The sequence below is a fragment of the Sycon ciliatum genome, chromosome 12 (assembly GCF_964019385.1).
Source record: "Sycon ciliatum chromosome 12, ocSycCili1.1, whole genome shotgun sequence".
In the NCBI taxonomy this organism is placed as follows: domain Eukaryota; kingdom Metazoa; phylum Porifera; class Calcarea; order Leucosolenida; family Sycettidae; genus Sycon; species Sycon ciliatum.
Window position 1 is genome coordinate 572,048 of NC_088654.1, and position 12,418 is coordinate 584,465.

The 12,418-nt window shown below is 45.8% G+C and overlaps 1 protein-coding gene across 1 annotated transcript in view; it reads right to left on the reverse strand.

The window, feature by feature from the left end:
* The window catches only part of LOC135828787 (leucine-rich repeat-containing protein 15-like), a 220,229-nt gene that overhangs the window by 93,316 nt on the left and 114,495 nt on the right, over nt 1–12,418 (reverse strand). The window lies entirely within an intron of this gene.

Here is a 12,418-nt window from a genome sequence, read left to right on the forward strand (position 1 = left end):
CTGAAAGCTGCTGGATCATCGTCATTTGATCACGGTGCTGGAATTTCCGAAAAAGTGGACCAAAAAACAACTAACAAGAAAAGCCAAAAAAACCGACCTGTTGGAGCTGCTACATCAACGAGTACAAATACGGGTACTCCGGGCAGCCACCACCGTACGACCTCCGAGACCTCCGTAGGTGTCGACAGTTCTAGTTCCTCTCCTGAGAGCACAATCGTATCGCAGCTCGGATATTCGAACAATGCTTCCATCATAGCGCAGAGTGATTTACTTTCTAATTTCGAAGCGGACAACAAAGATAGTGGAGTGTATGAACTTGTTTTTGAACGAAAGCCTGCCGGAAGGAAGTGTGTGATGTTCGTTGGCAATCTTCCCTGCAGTGCAGTACCTGAGAAGATAGCTGAGTTTGTGACCATCAGAGCAAGTGAAGCCAAAGTGAACGTCAAGATCTACGAATGCAAAATTTTCCAAAAAAGAAAGGTCCTCCTCGACACGCCTTGTTCTGGATGCTTAGTGTGCAGTACTAGTAAATTCGAGAGAGTTCTGGCCTAGACCTCTGTACTGACGTCTATGGAATTTCGACAAGTATGATTCTACGTCTCCACCATCCTGATCACCTGCGGGTGATGAAAACACGCTCAACAGCCGCTGAAGATGGCACAAGGCAGAATGTAGCCAGGGCTGCCCTCTGCCAATGTGAAAGGCTACTCTGGTTCTTCCGCCAAAGTAGACAGTTGTCGCATGCTTCGACATCTGCAGCAGCCACCAAGAACACAGGCAATTCATCGTTTCGATGTTGAATGGCCACATCTTGGCCCAGAGAAGGAAGGCGACGAAGCTGGTCTACGTCCTAATGAGTTGGTTGCAGTTGACGGGCTTTGGCTTGGCAGAATATGCGGAGGATTCTGTACAGCTGCACGGCCAGCATGATCCCGTTCACCCTTAGTACCTAGAGTACCAAACATCTTGTTTGATGATCAGCTGGCTTAGTTTCTCTCCACCTCTATCCTTATTACATCCCTCCCCAATTTCATTATTACTGCTTTTTAGCTGCATTTGCCACCTTTTCATTGGGCAGATCTGCCCGTTTTGTTTGCGAATTAAAATAAACACAACAACCTGGTAGGGTGGAACTTATGCAAGCAGTATGCGATAGCGGGTGGCATGCAGGCTTTTGCTTGATTGACAAGAGCTCGGGTCTGATCAGCATCTTTGTTGGCCAGCTTCTGAGCCATGGCCTATGTGTTGGGATAGTGCATGTGAGCAGCTGCTGTCGCCAGTTCCTGTAGTTGTTCGTACGAGTTGACGATGAATGTGTGGGTTTTCTGAAGGTTTATGTTCAAGGTTGTCTTTGGCGAGAACTTTCTCGCACTCATTATTATTATTGTTATTATTGTTTCTGTGGGTGGTGTGCTGCTGGGGTCGTAGGTTGCCTTGTTTGACAACATGATCAGAGGCACCCATAGGGGCAGGCTTTTGATGGTGATGTTATTGCGGCTGAAGCTAGAGATGGCCAGGTCCAGGCACGATGTAGGTGTGTGTTGGCGTAGGTGGGTGGCAAAGCAGATGTGTTGTGTGAGGCCACGAGTCAATGCAAGTCCTCACCAAATGCATCATTGGTGTCGCTGGGGTGCCACAGGCAGTTCTTAGCGTTGAAATCGCCAAGGAGAAGTATCTCATCCTGGGGTCTTTAAACTAGCTTTATGGCTCTCCCCAGTTCCATCACGAACTCTGCCTTGTCGGACCGTGGGGGACGGTAGATGTTCCCTACCACAATGGAGTCTTGGCCGGTTGTTATTCTTATCCAAATACATTCCGCTTGAGTCATGGGAATGGTAATTAATTCTTTGTGCCAATGGTAATTGACTCCTCCACCAAAGGTGTCCCGGTCCGCTCTTATGAGTTTGTAGCCGTTGATGGCGTACATCCCGTCGCTGTCCAATGGATCAGCCCAGGTTTCCTGGATGGCGATTATCGACGGTTGTTGCAGCTCTGCCACGTGGCTAAGCTCGTCCATCTTGTCGAACAGGCACCTGACGTTCGAGCTGATTAAATTCGCGACTTCCATTACTTTTTATTTATTTTTGTATGTGTTTCGTGTTTTTTGGTATTTCCGCAATTAAAGGTATTGTTCCCACTGATATTGTGTGGAGAACAACGGTACTGAGTCTGTAGGCTAGGATTGAGTATCCTGTGACACCAGTGGGCTGAAGCGTGAGCCCTGTGCTGGGGCAAGGGGTTGGCTGTGGCCAGGGTCGATGTTGTTGCTCTCTTTTTGTTTTTTGGAATTTTTCAAATCAGGCGAGGATTCCGCATTGGGACTGGGTCTCCTGCGTCGTTCTATTCTTCACTGTCTGATGAGGGGGTGGGTGATGATGACAACAAACATGCCAAGACAATTGGGGTGAAATTCAATTGTCAGAGTTTTGGTGACTACCACGACTTGTATCTCAAGACAGACGTGTTTCTCTTGGCTGACAACTTGGAGAATTTCAAAGTAGAAGCTGTCAGGACGTATCAGCTGGATCCAGCAAGTTACTACACTCTGCTTGGATTTGCCTGGGATGCTCTGTTGATGTACTCAGGTGTGTCCTTAGAATTATTGACAGACTATGATCAGCACTTGATTGTGAAATCAAAATGAGAGGCTGTGTGCCGATGGTTTCACAACGATATGCTGCTAATAATCACTATCTGTTGTGTATCACTGGCCGATTATCTATGTCAGTCCATAACACACAACAAGAGCTTCGGTTGTTGTAGCTTGACTCTGGTCAAGGCTGCGAGTAAGATAATTTCAAGTAATGAAGTCGATGATAAGAAGAAATTCGGCAGCTCTTTCACCAACCGGAAAGAGCTCTTTGTTTCGGGGAAAAACAGCAGCAACACCATTACGAGCACACTGTAACCAAATATGAATACTACAGAAAAAGGTGAGTACGGTGCTGGCCCAATTCGGCACTAGCACCCCAAATCACTGCTGTTACAGTTCACATAATCCTGGCCAGATTAGCCCGGATACGAGGACACCTATCGCATGCGCTCTTCCGTACTCAAGGGTCTGAGAATTTTGAAATTTGGAAACTTTCACGTGCATTTTCGATCGCGTTTTCCATCTTCTCGCCTCTCCTGAGCAGCTTCTATGCCACTCAGAAGAACAATGATCGAAGCAACTGAGACATGTACATCTACTGCAGCGACTCCAAAAGGAACTACATGTACATCGAAAAACCAATCTTCCACGATCTCTTTTCGTTCTTCATGTCAGTTCGTACCACACAGTGGCACACACGTAGATACCTTTTGTGATAGTGATATTCACCCCCTTCCTTCCCTGTTTCCTGAGTTTTCCGACGACTTCTCTTAGTTTTTGCGTGTTCTTCATTGAGGTGAGGAACCATTCGCGCAAGCCCCGTCGCAATCCGTTCCTTTACACCGGCAAATAGTAGAACACCTCTTCTAGCACTGAGGACATGTCCCCCATCATCCTTTTTGGGTTTTCGTGAAATAAACAATTTTGAATTTTTCCACTCGACCATTCTGAAATACTACACGCAAAAAATCAGTCACTTTTGGATCAACTGTTGCACCGAAATATGTTGGTGGCGCAAGGAGAAGCTTGTCGTTTGGAGTGACAAGTGATCACCGCTGCTTTTCCTTGTCAGAGTCAACAATACACTTTGTTCTGCAGCGTTGGGAGTAGTGTTGGAGTAGAAATTGCTGACTAGACGTCGCGGAGGGGCGAGCTTTCCTGCGCAGGTATGAGTTTGGACGTATTTCAGAATGGTCGAGTGGAAAAATTCAAAATTGTTTATTTCAAGAAAACCCAAAAAGGATGATGGGGGACATGTCCTCAGTGCTAGAAGAGGTAATCTTCTATCTGCCGGTGTATAGTGTTTGCTAATAGATGACTTGCACAAAGATTGTCTGGGTTCGAGACGGGGCAAGTGGACCTTCTGACTCTGACTTCCCCACCTTTTTGAGTTCGTGACCGTTTCGCTTTTTGCCTGACGAACACTGGGCTAGTTGTTTTGGCTAGAGAGTAGAGTTGTTTTGATTCGGCTTGTATCGTCATGCCGAAGCGCTGCTGCGCTCCTGAATGCACTAGCAGACGAGAGATGGAACTGAGGCTCCCATTCCATACGTTCCTTTTCGAGCCGGCCGGCCGGGAGGCAGAAAAATGAGGGAATATTATTTTAGTATCATTGGTGTAGGCTGCAACAAGCACGTTGTGGTCCTGAGGAATGAAGTGTGACTACTTTCCCGCAGTGGAAGCGAAGTCAAGCACAACGGAAGTTTGTGGACGTCTGAGAAAGAACTTGATTCCCTTTGATTCGGCTGCACTAGCTCCAGAGCAACTCTCTCCTGAGGACAGACTGCAGAGAGGCCAGGAACCTGCCAAGTCACGAGTGGAAGCCCAAACCACGAAAATGAAGGGTGGAAGGACTGAGTGTTAGAGCCAGATGGCCTTTAGTAGTACTTCAAGTAGTATCTGAGTTGAAGGAGAGAACAAGTGTGCTGGAGAAACGCTGCGAAGTCCTCAGGCCTGATGTGTATTAGCTACTGTTGAAGTCTCACTTGTTCCGATATGAACATTTCATCAGCCCTGACTCTGAGCAGCTGTATCTAGACTTGGACTTAGGCCAGAGACATAGCATTGTAAACCTTACTGAAGCCATATGTACCCAATGCCTGGCTCTAGTGAGAAAGCAGTTTGGCGCAGGCTCGCAAACTATGATCGAATCAGGGAGTGGTGGAAAGTCACATTATACCTCTCCATGATTAGCTGGTAGTGACGACGATGCGGCTCCGGCTGGGTCTCATGGGAAAGTAACTTGCATACCTGTTTAGTTGCAACGAGGCAACAGTACCCCATGTACTGATGACATGATTGAACTACATTTTATCTCCTCCTGGGAGAATGTTGAACAAATAATGCCAGGGTGTGTCTGATACACATCACAGTCTGCTGAGTATGTTCATTATTGTGGACATAACAGACCTGCGCTGTGAGGTACCTTCTGCGTTGGACCTACAGTTGAGCCACTACTCTTCTTACAAATTCCATACAACGGCGAAAGGATTTGTTGGAGCATCATCAAACAGTGCATTCACCTTCATCATACACTGGCTCCGTTGCCTACAGTAGTTCACATTTTGACGGGGCGCGCTGGGACGATACGGAAGGAGCGGCGGGAACCATCGGGTGCTCATGATGCTGGTTAGCGGAGACGGATGTGATTGTCAGGAACGGGAACGCAACCGCACTACTGTACAGATCAGGAAGCGATGGAAGAGTTGAATCTCTTCAACCTTCCATGCCGTGTACAGGGACACAAGCGTAAAAATGGCTACATTTCGAATGTGAACTAGCGATGGCATTGTGTGGCGACGAACACAACTGCAACTGTTCAAATTTCAGCATTTCGAACCTTATGCTTCCCATGATAACTCACCGAATGGCTCACATGACGGAGTAGGACATTACCAGGCTAGGATTATCATTTCCTGTATTTATGGATTGTCCTTGAGTTTTCAGATGAAGTGCTTTATCTTCTACCTGTCGTTTCTTTCGAATGGCCGAATGTCCATGGCTGCTTTCTTGTCTTCATAACAGACTGGTATAACCAGCATGATTCTGCTTTATTTGAGAAGAAATAATATTATAACTTTCCTTTCGGAAAGGAAGCCCAGAAACGTCATGTATGTTGTGCTGTGCGAACCGTACAAGATTTTACAGCTCACCCACGCCTTCCCAACAGGCTCCTACATCCCGTACCGTTAGCGGTACATTGAATATGAACTAGGCTAGCACAGTTATCCTTCGTTCTTTTGATGGCGGTGGGTAGCACGGAACTTGACGTGTTCTTGGGCTCCTCGTGCAACACTTGCTGTTCCCGGATGCCATATTATTGGGTGCATCGAGGTTGCTTCTATGCTCACTGTTGTTTGGTAAGACAATTTTTTATAACTGTTGAGTTCGAAACAGGACGACTGACGACACATTATCCAGACATTACAACGGGAACAGGTTAGTGGGAACGACATTTATTATACTAGTAGACGACGAGACAAGAGACCAAGACGAACGAAACGACTACATTGAAGAGTGAGAAAAGAGAGAGAGAGTTATCAAGTCTAAACGGCAAGATAAAGGGCCTGGGGAGCTATGGCAAATATGGGCGCGCAGGTAGCTACCCAGGCCAACGGAGCAAAAGGAGACAAAAGGTGCGTACGCAAGTGCATGCAGGCCAGCTTGAAAAGGTACGGGAGGAGGTACCTAACATAACTATTTCACCGAAGAATAAGGCAAGAGTACTTTGGGTTGGTTTGGATGCCTGGCTTCTCTTCACATAATAATACAGTCGTGTACTTCCAACATTGGCACTAACCCTACAAGTGCACATGCATGACTAATGAGCTGCTGAAGACAGTGCCGGTACTGATCATGTACAGGTACATGCCGTGCATCGTTCATTCATGCTGACAAAAAAAGTACACTACACTAGTCTACTCTACAGACGCTGAGACGGTGTAGGGTGCCCGCAGTGTAGCCTGGGTGCACAGGGTGCACTTGCCCCATCTCACTCGCGGCTCGGATCTTTGTGCAAGTCATCTATTGAGGACGTAGCTCGCTGTTTTATCAGCGCTTGTAATTTGGCTATTTTCAAGACGATCATTTGTGGCGTCAAGGGATGATTGCCCTCGTCTTCTGGGATGCTGGCGTGGCTAAGTGATGCTGCCCTAAGAACTCTTCTAAGGTGAGGTAATGTTGGCTTGATGGAGTGTGGTTCGTAGCTTGTTCTTGTACGCTGTGCCGTGGCTCGTTTGTAGACCTATAAATCGTGCCAATATTGGGCCAATACTGAGGGGTATACCAATTTCATGATTCCCTTCAAAAGATTTTGCGCAGGCTTTGGAATGTCGATCTACACCCCAAAGCAAACCTACCTGCAAAATTTGAGCGAAATCTGAGAGATCGACTTGCACATATGTTCCAGTTTTCTCAGACATGCTCTCTTAAGAATATTTGTGAATATTTAGGTTCAGTGATGGCGGCTAACATACCAGGCGGTAAACCGTAATAGGAGGAATAGAACACAAGACAAGTAATGAAAAGAATTGCATGAAAGCAAAAACGTGATAGAAAAATTGGAACCCTACTCAAACACAGGAAAATTCAATGAAGCGAGCACTGTCATAGAATAAGTATGCCATACACTCTCAGTAGTATGACAGAAAAGAAACATGCTAAGAGAAATGACATGATGTACTTGTACCTAACAATATCACACTCCGGAACACCACAGGAATTGACTACATCCTACACTCGGCCATCGCCAAGGGGCGCAAGGCATTGATAGGGCGATGTTACGTTACGCCTTGGCGGATAATGCTGGAAAAGGTGGCGGATTCTGCTTTTTTTGCACCAAAATTGGCAGAACCATACAAACCCTATGGCGGGCAATTCCTCGAATTTCTTTATCCACATACCAAACATGCATGAAACTTACCAGAAAAAGTACCGAATTCTGCAAATTTTTCTGCCGGCATTATCCGCCAAGCCGTATGTTACGTGGAGCGCGCTCTTCTTACGCACATGATGGTTTCGCGAAGTACCGCAAAGGATAGCTGACATTGCAGGTAAGACATCACTTGCCCATAAGGTTTGCCGTCATGCTTCGCCAACATGCCACGCAAGCGCTTAAGAAACATTCGTGGGATGTTCTGCCAGTCGTGGAAAAGACAAGCGGAGTAAATTTCGAAAGGTGAACATGCACAATCTCTTCATTGTACTGCAATTTCTTCTGCCTCTCGTGTTGCAGAAAAAGTGCAGAAATATTCCTACAAGCATATGGAGCTGCATGTGGATGGAACACGCGTGCATCGATAACATTTAATACGTTTTGCGCACGAGTCCCAAACCCTCATACTCGAAGTACGCGAATGGCCGACCTTGTGTCACTTGCTGTGATTGTACTGGCTGCAGTGAATACTTCACCCTGAAAGGGAGCTAACAAACGTTCAATCGTTACATCAGGCCAAACTATAGGTAGCAAATCAGCAAAGATGTCACGCACTTCCTAATAATTATTATAACATTGTTCCTGACGTGGGGAAGCCCCCCGCGTCGGAAAGCACATGGCATGTGCTGGAGTGAAATCCTTGCAACATACAAACGTTAATGGTACATCTTTCAGAGGCCGTCCATACCTCAATACAATGGCATCGCGGAAGTCACAACTCGACAGGCTGAAACCATGCTCCTTCAAGGGAAGAATATTCAGCCAGCCAGAGACACCCTTGGCGGAAAGGTGCTCAAGCTGGCGAACAGTTGATGCATCTGGCATCCTACGCACGTCAGCACATCGCAGGTTATCGATTTCCACGCGACGTTTTGCAGCAGCAGCTTTGGCACGCTTGGCGGAATCACAGGCCAGTTCAATAGAAACCGATGAAGATGACGCTTCTTTACAGTCAGTTTGTGATTGAAGGAACTCGAACAAGATTATAAGATCATAATAAAAACAAGGCATTAATTTCTATTTGAAACTCGGATGTTGAGCCATAAAGAAATGTAGAAAGGAAAAGGAAATAAGGGTACGAGTCAGTTACAGTGATGGAGAGTTACTCTGAACTCGTATCCTTATTTCCTTTTCCTTTCTACATTTATTTTTATTTATTACTTGCATGTACGAGTGAGCTAGAACGATGATATAATGATTTAATTATCATATACAATGTAGCTCATGGGTATTGAACATAATATTATGTCATTTATGAATATGTCTATATGTCATTGAATATTGCAGCCTGAGTGATAATAATAGGGCTGTTTCCTACAGCAGCGAACCCAGCTTGCGCGTTGTCCTCCACTCTTCATCGATCCTGTCCGCACTTCTGAAGATGTTCGTATACTCAGTTTTGTCCCGGTTCATGATCAGGGACCACTGTAGTAGCACCGTGCTGGCAGTCGCCTCCACGTCCGCCAGCCAGGACTTTGAGGTGCTGACAAAGTCTGCATCGTCCGCATACACAAGTTCGAGCGGCCGACCGCTGTCTGGTGAGGTGTTTGTCGCAGCGTCTATGAATGCAGCCGATGATGCCCGGGCAGAAATTCGCGCGAGGGGGCTGTGGACCCGGGCCCAGAACGCCTACATGGACGTTCGAGTATTTCACCCTGATGCGCCTTCCTATGCTGGGTTTTGGCAGAGCACGACCGCAGAAAGAAATCTGAGTTTGCTGAACGCATAATCAATGTGGATCTTGTTACATTCACTCCTCTCATTTTCACCACGGCCGGTTGTTGTGCGCCAGATTGCTCGCGTTTCATCAAGCGTTTGTGTGGTCTGCTTTCCAGGGGAGAGAAGAAGAAGTATGCAGAGATGACGACATATGTAGGCTGTCGCCTCGCCGTTGCATTATTACGGTCAACTATTATGTAAATTCGCGGAGCTAGATCATCCTACCACCGACCAGTCAACGCACTGCGTGAGTTGGCGGTGGCTGAGGGACGCCTGTGAGTCGCTGAGAGACAATGGCCGTTTACATCACATTCAGAGGTGGATTTTGTATTGTCCTTGTCTAAAGTTAGTTGTACTATGATTGGATTCGTTTCATGTTGGTTTTGGGCATTCCGCCTGGAGAGCTATGTGCCAGAACTTTGCAGCTTAGAGAGCGTGTGTGGGCAGGCGTGTGTTTACCGCCATATTGCCAGGTGTGTCTTTACCACCATATTTATCAACCATAAGTATAGCTGCAGTGGTGTCTTCAACTTCATTCTCCCGAGTCAAGCTCCGTATGAAAACATCCAAGAAGAAGATTGCCTGATGAGTCACGCGGGGACGAAGCGTACGTCGTAATCGAGCTATGTCGTTGCTGTGTCATCTTCTAAGTGCCATGCGCTACTTGATGTACCAGCCTGCTATGTCGGATACCGCCAACCATGCATCGACCAGGCGCCAAGTGCAAACTGATGGTGGTGGTGGTGGTGAGAAGGAGAGCTCTGTGCCAGAACTTTGCAGCTTAGAGAGCGTGGCCTGTGTTTACCGCCATATTGCCAGGTGTGTCTTTTCCACCATATTTATCAGCTTGGCAAATCATTTCATCTAACGTGGTCTGATATGAAAAAAGCCAAAATGTGTGTTCCCATGAAGAGGACATCACGATACTAGAAACAATTTGCTGGTTAACTCAGGTTTATCTCGCTAAACTCCTGTTTGGGTCAGAGAGTCAGAGAGTCAGAGAGTGGTCGAATAGCAGTCCAAATTGAAATCTTGATGAATGCGTTATCTTTGAAAGACAATTCAAAACAAAAAAGACTTTGTAGACACATTGTGCAGCATAAAAGTCAATCAGTCACCAAGACAAGATTTGAAGAGTTTTACTGGAGTCTCCGAAATAAGAATAATGCATGATGAACATCGTTGTACACGATCAGAAAACCAAAAGAGAATCAGCTTGAAGACCAATTCACGCCTCCATTGTTGTTTTCTCAGAAATTCCGAGTCCAAGCTTAACAGTGTAGTTAAACCCTCATTCCATGTTTACATTTTTTTACTACGTAACCAGTTTATTGGGGTCCTTTTGCAATCCAGGAATCTATTGTTCGGTATTCTTGCAAACTCTCCATTTTATATAACTTGTGTGCTGTGTTACCTTCCCATAGACCAATGCTTTGATCAAACTGCATTTGTTGACAGCTCTGAAGTTTGCCGGGATAATTTTCAAGTTGCAAAATACCAGCCAAAACGATCCTGGGGTCCAAAAGGACCCCAATATACTGGGAGCATAGGAAAAAAGGCAACGTGGAATAAGGGATAATGCCTGTAGGAGAACAATTTCTTGTAGGGCCTCATACGTCAGTGGATGTCATCCATGTGTTCGGTGACCATGGAGATAAATACCAAAACTAGCCTCTAACCCAAATTACGTATGTATTTCGGTTATGCCGTTTTCATTATGCAGAGCTCACGGACTTGTCAGTTTGAGCACTCCGGCAAGGTATGTTCGGGCCTGGTTTAAGTAGGGCTTTAAATAGGGCTTTGCAAAATATATTTTTCATTGCTATCAGGTTCGGCCTCATTTTAGCTGTTCTGCTCTGATAAATCCACAAAGGACGAAACAGGTCTGGAACAGATCTGTCCGCAGATTGAGTATTTCGCTCCTGCTCTTGTAGCAGTTGAGCGCTCTGGCAAGGTACTTTCTGGCCTGGATTAAATAGGGCCTTAAAAAATTATTTTTCATTGCCATCAGTCTTGGCCTCATTTCCTCTGTGGTGCGCTGATAAGTCCACAAAGGACGAAACAGGTCTTTCCGCAGATTCAGGATTTCGCTCCTGCTCTTCTAGCAGTTGAGCACTCTTGTGTGGGGTAGCGCTTTTGGCGTTTGTGTTATGCAGAGCTCACTGACTTGTCAGTTTAAGCACAATGACAGGGTACGTTTGGCCTGGTTTAATTAAAATAGGATTTTGGAATTTTTTCATTGTAATCATATTTGGCCATATTTCCTCTGTGCTGCGCTCATGAGTCGACAAAAGATGAAACAGGTCTGTCTGCAGATTGAGTACTTATCTAGGGTATTGTGTTGTTGAGGAATACATTAAATTTCAAGGAGATGTGATGCAGCAAAGCAAAAATATTTCAAAAATCATACCCCTGGGGACCCTTTGGACCCCACAACCCGGAATGAGGGTTAACTTACAGGTACCCAAGATTTGGTAGGTTTTCAAATAGATATGTAGGAAGGCTTGCAAGTTGATTATTGTTCAGAAGTCTACAAAAGGAGAGGAGAAAAGGGGACTAAAACATTTGCGAATATTTGGGTTCAGTGATGGCCGCTAACATACCAGGCGGTAAACCTTTATAGGAGGAGTAGAACACAAGTCAAGGATCATTTAAACACAATTGCATGAAAGCAAGAATGTGATAAGTAAATTGGAACCCTACTCAATCCCAGCAAAATTCAATGAAGCGAGAACTGTCATAGAATAAGTATGCCATACACTCTCAGTAGTTGGAGCTGGTTGAATATTATTTAAACGCTCAGGGAATTCCAATGTCAGTTTCCGGTTGTGAAGTGCTGCGAATGTGTCATCCTCGCAACGCCTATAAAATTGGGGCCAATGCCTATCTGGAATTGTGTTCTCAAAATATCCAACAAAGATATTGGCTAGGACGGGGCCCAATGGTGAACCCATGGCGACTCCGTCCCTCTGTGCGTACATATTATCATTAAAACTGAACTGCACATCTGATGTGGCTTTGGAAAGCAGCTTCTTGAAAAGATCTTGGGGTATTTGCGGGGCTGATATTTCATCATCATGGTATAGCGACTGTATGCAGATATATTTTGTTTCCTTGAGAGGCACGTTTGTAAAGAGGCTGACTACACCGAAAGAGCACAGGAACAGCGATCC